A 9,485-nucleotide genomic window follows, 5' to 3' on the forward strand; every position below is an offset into this window, starting at 1 on the left:
AAAATATTATAATCATATTAACGACTAGCTGACTAACTTTTAATAGAAATAGTTCAAATTTCAACTAAAACAATTAGTTTTCTGCCAAAAAATAAACTTTGAATAAAATACATAGATTAATACTACTTTGACTAAATTAATAAATCATTAAGAAAAATTTAAGAAAGTGGTTCCACTTTCAACCAGAAAAGTTGAAAAAATCGTTAAGATTCTTTGAAATTGCTTTAAATTATTGAAATTAAATGAAAATTCGTTGGAATATTTTGAAACATTCTAAAATGTTTAAAATCCTTTAAAATCTCTTGAAATTTTTTAAAGCTCTTGAAAATTCCTTAGAACCTTTTAAAATACTCTCAAATACTTCGAAACCTTCAAAATTATTAAAATTCTTTAAAAATCGGTTAAATTATAAAAATGAATTGAAAATTCATTAACATCTTCTTAAACATCCTCCAATATTTAAAATCCTTTAAAATCTTTTAAAATCTCTTGAAAAGTTTCAAAGCTCTTAAAAATCCCTTGAAATTTTAAAAATACCCTAGAATATTACAAATCTTTTACAATCTCATACTAAATTATTGAAATCAATTCAAAATTCTTTGGAATCTATTAAAATCTCCTAAAATATATTAAATCTTTCAAAATCTCATATTAAATTACCTTAATCAACTGAAAATTCCTTGTAACATTTTAAAAAACTCTTAAATGCTGCAACACATCCAAAATATTTGGACATACCTTGACGTGTTTTTTTTAAAGATTTTTAAAGTACTTCTTTAAAATTCTTTGTAATTCCTTAAAATTATAAAAATAAGATGAAAATTCCTTGAAATCTTTGAAAACATCCCCAAATGTTTAAAATCCTCTAAAATCTTTTAAAATCTCTTGACATTTTTTTAAACTCTTGAAAATTTCTTGAAATCCTGAAATATTTCAAATCCTTTATGATCTCATTCGAAATTCTTGAAATCAATTGAAAATTCCTTGGAATCTGTTAAAATATTTTGAAATATATCAAACCCTTTAAAATCTTATATTAAATTACTTTAATCAATGTACAATTCCTTGGAATCATTGAAAATTCTCTCAAATTTTTTTAATCTTTTGAAATACCTAAAACATTTTTTTTATATTTCTAAAGTACTCTGGATTTAAAAAAAAATAATCCTTTCAAAATTTATTAATTCTTTGAAATTCCTGTGAATCATAAAAATAAATGGAAAATTTCTTGATATCTTTTAAAACATCCTCAAATATTTAAAATTCCCAAAAATCTTTTGATATTTCTTGAAATTTTGTAAAGCTTTTGAAAATTCCTTGAAATTTTAAAAGTACCCTAAAATATTTCAAATCTTTTAAAACATCCTCAAATATTTAAAACTCTTCGAAATCTTTTGAAATCTCTCGAAATTTTGTAGAGCTTCAGATTGAAATTTAGAAAAGAGAAAAATTTCAAAACGTTATATACTGAAATGTTTGTACATAGATTAGAGTTTTGAAAATGGGATCAATAAAAATTCACATATTTCGAAATTTAATAGCCAAAAATTGTAAACTTGGAAGTTTATTTACAAAAAATTAGTAATCATAAATAAATTGAAGGCGTTTAAAATTTGAAATTATGTTTTTCAAAAAAAGATATATAATTTCATAATTATATACAAAAATTGTTTAAGAAATAGTTAAATTTTAACTCGAGTAATTTCTATTGAAACTTAAATTTAATAGTTTAACTAATCTACAAACAGCTACATTTTTAATGTTTTAAAATTTTTCTGTTTTTTAAATTTCAGTCTGAAATAATTTCATTTACAGATTGTCTAATTGAAAAACATAAATACATAATTAATTTTTTATAAATAAACTTCCGAGTTTACAATTAAAAATTTGAAGGCATGAATCCACTTGATTTGAAAATTACTCTTATTGAATAGTTGAAAATTTTTGAAACTTCAATTTCGAAAGCTTTGAATTTTTATTAATCCTATTTTCACAACTCTTATTTACAATCATTTTAATATTTAATTTTTTGAAAATTTTCTCTTTTCTAAATTTCAATCTGAAGCTTTAAAAAATTTCAAAAGTTTTTTAAGGATTTTAAATATTTGAGGATCTTTTAAAAGATGTCCAGGAATTTTTAATTAATTTTTTTAATTTACAGTAATTTTGACGAATTAAACGAAAGGTTGGGAGGGTTATTTAAAAAAATTCCGAAGTACTTTAGAAATCTTAAAAAAAAAGTTCTAGGTATTTAAAAGAATTTTGAAGGATTTGAAAAATTTCAGAGAAATTACTTCCCGAACAACCCAGATTTTTGACCAAAATCCTTTGAAAAGTATTATTATATTTAAATGAATAATTTTATTGTTTGTTTTACTAAAAGAATTGGTCACATTTGCTAAGCTTTAAAATTCTTTATTCAAATTATGAGCTTTGAAAATGAAAACATTTCAAATCTTTAGTTCATCAAAATTGAGTGTTCGTAAAGTTCGAGCATTTAAAAGTAAAAAACCTAGGTAATTTTATAAACAATTTCATAAATTTTATGAAATTAATTTTCAAATACAGATACTTTTAATATATTCTATTTAAAATTTCGAATTTTTTCAACTTGAATCTCGCGCTTCGAGCTCGGATATTCATTCTTTACATTTGTAATGCTTGAATAAAACTTTATCAAAAAGATCTCTTTTAGATGGCAGTATTCATATGCGTCTTCATATTCTGGATTGTCTACTCAATTAAGTATATTCAGAGATTAAGTTTCTCAAAGCTCTGTAGGTTTTGAGGTACACAATCTCTTCGTGACACTTGCGCTGCGCGCTCGATTTCCGACAGATATTTGTGAACAGGTTTTTTTAAATCTTTTTTTTCTCGGCAACTTTCGTCGTTTTTCCACACATTTTAATTTTATCTTTTTACTTTCAATTTTATTTTTCACGAACAAAACAAAAATTACGTGTCCTATCAAGAAGCTATTCTTAAGGAAATTGTAGATCTTTTTTGGATAACAATTTTTGTTAATTCATCTTTTCTCGTATTCTACATAATTTATCCACAAAATGTTATTTTTGATTTTTCATTATTTTTTATACAATCAAAATATGATCTTTAGATTTTTCAAAAAATCCAAAAATTTTTTACGATAATTTTGTAGGACTTTCAAAAAAAAATGTTTTTCTCCTTTTGACTTTTTTTCATATCGTGCGTTTTTTGGCGTAAAATTTTGATTTTCGTTTGATTAAAAATTTTTTGAAAATGCTATAACTCTGGGAATTTTTTTTTTATCAAAAAAAGTCATTAGAATCAATTGTTTTTTATTTTTAATACTATAAATATCCGTGCATAGAATTTGAAATTCAGAAAAAAGTGGTCTCAAAAATTTTCAAAATGCGCCACTTTTTGAATTTGTATCTAATTTGGCTGGTTAACGAACTCGTCTTTTATTTTAGGACATAAAAAAGTGTCCCAAAGATGGATTCGAAGACTTTTCTCTCTGTCCAAGATTCCTCAAATAATCGTCTAAATTTTAAGCGATTAATTTTTTCCGTGTTTACAGTCCATTCAGTGTATACACTCAGGATAAACAGTGAAAACAGCGCAGAGATAAATGTACATTTCTTATTGGTAGTCTTACGTCACGTGATGTGTGCACATTTATTTCAAATCTTGCAACTGAAATAGTATGATTCCCTTCTTTAGCTCATTTCAAACTGCATAGGGATATTCATTATTGCAAATGTCTCTCCAACTTAATTAAGTTTACATGTATAATATATTTTTACAACTTTTCACACATTTATATGTTGCAATATTTCTGTCTGCATCGAAAGATATAAGCTTTTTTAGATGGCACTACTTTCGGAACGTGTCGGTTAGGGCGCATTGGTGTATGAAGCAACCGCCGCTTTTCTCAGTTGCAGCGAAGACCACGCAGTTGCCTATGTCGCATAACCGGTGCGAGTGAAACCGGCCGGCAATCAACATATGCACGCGCGATCTGACTTTTAGAGCCGGATAAAGAACCTGATGCCCAAATTTATTACATCGTATAAGAATCCGAATAGAACCCGATAAAAATCTGGGTAGGGTAATATAGGCACCAATTGTTCTCCGGATATAGCCGGATAAAAAACCCTATAGACCAAATCCATTACACCGTATAAGAATCCGGATAGAGTCTAAAAAAATCCGGATACGGATAGAACTCGACAAAAATCCGGATAGTAAAATTTAGAGACCGACAAAATTCCGTATAGATACGAATAAAAAACAGATAGAGGGAAAATTGTTTGCGCCGGTAAAGTTCCAGATTGAACCGGATGAAAAATAGGATACAAATACAATATAAGTTTCCAGATAGAACCCGAGAAAGAACCGAACAGGGTAATATGCGGGTCGAAAACAATCCATAAAGACACAGATACAAAAACAGATTGAATAAATATTATGGACCGGTCAATTACCGGATAGAACGGATAAAAATTAGGACACAAATACCGTGTAAGTTTCCGGACAGAACCCGAGAAAGAACCGAGCAGGGTAATATGCGGATCGGAAAAATTCTGTATAGAAACAAATACAAAAACAGATCAAATCAATATTATGGACCAGTTAATTGCCGGATAGAACCGGATAAAAAAAGGACACAAATACCGTGTAAGTTTCCGGATAGAAACTGAGAAAAAGCCGAGCAGTGTAATATGCGGATCGAAAAAATCCGTATAGACACATATACAAAAACAGATAAAATAAATAGTATGGGTTGGTCAATTGCCGGATAGAATAAGATAAAAAAAAGGACAAAAATACCATATTAGTTTTCTGATGGAAACTGAGATTTCCTAGATTTCCTAAATGCTTCTAGGTTTCCCTAGGAACATTTAGAGGAGCGATATTAAGGTTGATATCGTAAGAGTGACAGAGATGGTAATAAAGCACTCTTAGTGCCGCATTGTGCCTTTGGATGTAGGTAGTTTTCGCGTCAGTTGGACAACTAGAGAGTATGTGAGTTAAATGCTCGGGATGTGCATGGAACGCCCTGCGGCTATCATTGGGAATGTCTTGGCTCAAAATGTGGCGACGGTATGTTAAGGTGGAAATGACACCATATTGGCACGCCAAAATGAAACCCTCCGTACCAGATTTTAATCCGGGTGATTTAAGTAAAGCAAAAGTTAGCTCACATGACATTGACTGAACCTCCACATTTCTGTGGAAGATACCGTGCATCTTCCTATCGAGGAGCTGTTCAGGATAGTTTTTCTCTTGTGCCTTCTTAATCCGGGCTTTCAGGAGTGAATACTCGAAATAGATAAGATTTGATGCATTTGGCTCACCCCTAATACTGAAGTTAAGTCCGAGTGTTACAGCAGCCTCCTCCGCTGCTTTGTACAGAAACGCTACTTTGTCCACTTCTTTGTGATTCCTGACCATTTTAAGAAAAAGGTCTCTTCCATTGGCGACTCTATGTGCTGTACCCAGAATAATCCTGTTGTGAAGACATTCAAGACTCAATATTCCGCGACTACATGGACGGCGTGAGATGTAGAGTCGCGGAATCTGGGCTCGTTCTTTGTCCATGGTACTACTCCAAATGAATAGAGTACTACCGGGACGGCAAGCATGTTCGTTGCAGATACTTTGCTCTTCGCCGACAGTTCTGAAAACCACATCTGCCGAATGAGACGTTTGTATTTGCTTCGGAGAGTATCCTTCAGAGATGTCACATCCTGAATGCGGCTCTGTTGCATGCCCAGGTATGTATAAGTCTCTTCAGCGCAAAGGTGTCGTATAGCGCTCCACCAATGAGCTAAGGATCTTCAGGGATGCCATTAAGTTTTCCTTGCATCAATTAAACCTTGGCGCATTTGTCTAACCCAATTTCCATTCCAATTTCCTTAGTATATCGTTCGACAGTCCCTGGAGCTAGATGTAGTTGCTCTTTGTTTTCAGCATAGATCTTAAGACGTCCACGTAAAATACATGAGTGACCTTGTACTTTTGATCTGCAGGTTTGCCGCATAAGTACCCGTCGGAATGGCGAAGTGCTAGAGATAGTGGCAATAATGTAAGGCAAAAGAGGAGTGGGCTCATGTTGTCGCCCTGAAAGACACCTTCCTGAAAGGTGACCTTGTTAGTTCTCACACGAATTTTTCCAGATAAAATGGTAAATCTGATTTTCCAAAGCGGCATCAATCTCTCTATGCACCTAACGATTTGCGGATGAACCTTTAAGCTTTTCAAAAGATAGGTGATACGTCTATGGGAGGTCAAATCGAAAGCTTTCCGATAATCAATCCAGGACATCCATAGGTCACGCTGGTAGAATGCTGCATGTTTGCAGACCCATCTATCGATGAGCAGGTTCTCCCGACATACCGCTACGCCTTTCTTTGAGCCTCGTTGTTCATACATTGCTTGCCACACAGGTTCAATTGCCGGAACAATCTTATCATTTAGGATAGCTGTGAATATCTTATGCAGTGTGTTCAGACAAGTGATTGGCCTCTAATTCTTCGGATCAGCTATGTTGCCTATTTTCAGCAGGAGTATTGTGCGCCCTTTCACCAACCACTCCGGAATCGGCTCTTCCGACTTTAAATATGATGTGAAAATACGGGCCAAATGCTGATGGGTTGAAGGAAACTTCTTCCACCAGAAGGTTGATACAATATGGTCCCGGTGCGGAATAGTTCTTCATCGCTCTTAATACTTTTTTCACCTCCTTGGTAGTGATGGGTGGGCATTCTTTATCAGGTGTTATCAGGGCACCACACAGCTCCTTGGAGCTATGTATATTTTCTGTGCCTTCGTCCTGTCTATGCTGCACTTAATAGAATTCTCTCCAAAATACTTCGACCTCCTCTGGTTTGGGCGGGTGGTCGACAGTAACTGGATGGTTTTGGAACAATATGCTGCCTGATGGTCAGCAGCTTTTACTCGTTAAGTGTGGCGGTAAAATTCCTGCCAGACGCGATGTAGTCAATCACACACTGAATGCGGGACGCGTACTGTCTTGCCCAGCCTATCTTAATGGCAAGTTGATGCATTCGTCATTGGGTCTCATGATGAATTGTTGGTTTTGTTTTAGGGTTCGCATCGGCCACAACTCTCGCTCCATCATACACACAATAATTGGCTCTAGAGTGGTACAGGGACCCTCTATGCCTATATATATATATATATATATATACATATACATACACACGAGGTGTGTTCAAAAAGTAAAATGACTTTTCAATTTTCGCGGGCTACGTACATTCAAGTTTAAATTTTTTGTTTTGTTGTGATGGTATACTCGTCACGATCATATGTTCACAGTTTTGACTATATAGCTCGTGTTGTTTTTCTGGCAGAGGCGTAAAAGGTTCGAAGGGTTTGGTGTGCTCGGCGATTTTCTTTTTTCGAAAAAATGGAGCAAAGAGTTTGCATTAAATTTTGTGTGAAACATGGAATGCAGTGCTCTAAAACTCTTGAAATGTTGACAGTTGCATACAATGAGTCTACTCTGAGTAAGAAAAATGTGTATAAGTGGTACAAGCTGTTCCAAGAAGGCCGAGAGAATGTCAAAGACGAACCTCGCCCTGGACGTCCCAGCAAGTCAACAACAGATGAAAACGTTCAATTAGTGGAAGAAATGGTGTTGAAAAATTGCCGAATTACCATCAGAGAAGTTGCTAAAAGATGTTGGCATATCGGTTGGCTCATGCCATGCTACCTTTTCGGACGTTTTGGGCATGAGACGTGTGTCAGCGAAATTTGTTCCAAAACTGCTTAATTTTGATCAAAAGATCCATCGCATGACCATCGCTCAGGAGATGTTGAATGAAGTCAATAATGATCCTGATTTTCTCAAAACGTTTATAACTGGGGATGAATCGTGGGTATCTGGTTATGACGTCGAAACTAAAGCCTCAGTGGCTCGTCTCAGTGGAATCGTCTCAGTGGAAGCATCCTGATTCTCCAAGACCGAAAAAAGCACGTCAAGTTCGGTCAAATGTGAAGGTTTTGCTCCCTGTCTTCTTTGATTACCGTGGCGTAGTGCACCAGGAATTGTTACCACAAGGTCGTACGGTCAATAAGGAGTATTACCTTCAAGTAATACTGAAAGAACTCAGTCGCTCAATCGCTGAAAGAACTCAAGGCTATACCACAAAATGATTATCAGAAATGCTTCCATGATTGGAAAAAGCATTAACACAAGTGCATTATATCTGAGGGGGATTACTTTGAAGAGGACAACATAAATATTGAGGAATAAATGATTACTTTTTGAGAAAACCATAAATTCACCTTATATATATACCCATGAAAGAAGCATCGATTGAACGCGTTTCAATCGTCTTTCAAGTCGTATGAAATGTATATCTTAAAGAGGAATGGCAGATTGCTGACGATAGGCGAGAGGTACCAGTGAATCAGGGAAGTGATTATTTTACGATTCACCGAGAAATATTTTGTTATCGATTAAAAACCACGATCAATCGTAATAATACTATTGGGATCCGCTGCTCTTCAATACGTCATCTGTTTTTTCATTGCGGCCAAAATCTGAACTCGCGAAACCATGAGGTAGGATTTGAAGATGCATTTTAATTTTATGTTAACAACCATTTTTTAATTACTCCGCTTAGTTTAAAATACTAAGTTAATGAAATCAATAAAAATTTATTGGAAACTAAGTGTTACATATGTGTAATTTTCATCGCATACAACGAAAAAACACGATTTATGTTAAAACTGTTTTTGTCAAAACTGTTATGGTAAAATAATTATTTTCTTCAGAAAAACAGTTTTAACAAGAAATGTGGTTTCTCACTAAATACGATAGAAATTCTACATTGAACACTTAATTTTTGAACAATATTAATTTTTTGTATTCACTTATTGTTCTAAACTAGTAAAAAAGTGCTAAAATTGGTTTCAACTCCAATTTAAAATGCAACTCAAAAATGCTACCTGGTTTCGCAAGTTCGCGACAGTGCAGTGTACAGTCCCTAACTTATCTGAATTTTCCTATTCAAATTTACTTGCAGCGGCTTTCATTGAGAACTTGAAACGATTCATGCGTTTCTTCTGTCAATCGTACATCACGAATTAAACTTAATTTAGTTTTTTGAGATAAAATTATAACTTCCTAATGCAACTTCCAAATGTTAGGCTAGTCCCGGCCGTCGACATTTAAACTGAATCCGGGATGTATGGAAAAAGTCATGACCGCCCACATGTACAATTAGGTATTTTCACTTCAACTATCAACTAACTTTACTTTGTTGAATAGAGAAAATCTAGAGGAAGTTTCTTCGAGCGCCCAGGCATCAGTGTCGATGCAGACGGTCTTGACTTAGTTTTCACATCCCAGCCTTGGTGGTTTGAATGTCATGTACAGTCTGTCAAGTTAAAGCGTGGGTGGCTTTACTTGCAGTCGGTAAGGTGTATCGACATGATTTTGGTGTCAAAATATTAAGAAGAGCTCCCTCTTT

The sequence above is a fragment of the Belonocnema kinseyi genome, chromosome 2 (genome assembly GCF_010883055.1).
Source record: "Belonocnema kinseyi isolate 2016_QV_RU_SX_M_011 chromosome 2, B_treatae_v1, whole genome shotgun sequence".
Classification (NCBI taxonomy): Eukaryota; Metazoa; Arthropoda; class Insecta; order Hymenoptera; family Cynipidae; genus Belonocnema; species Belonocnema kinseyi.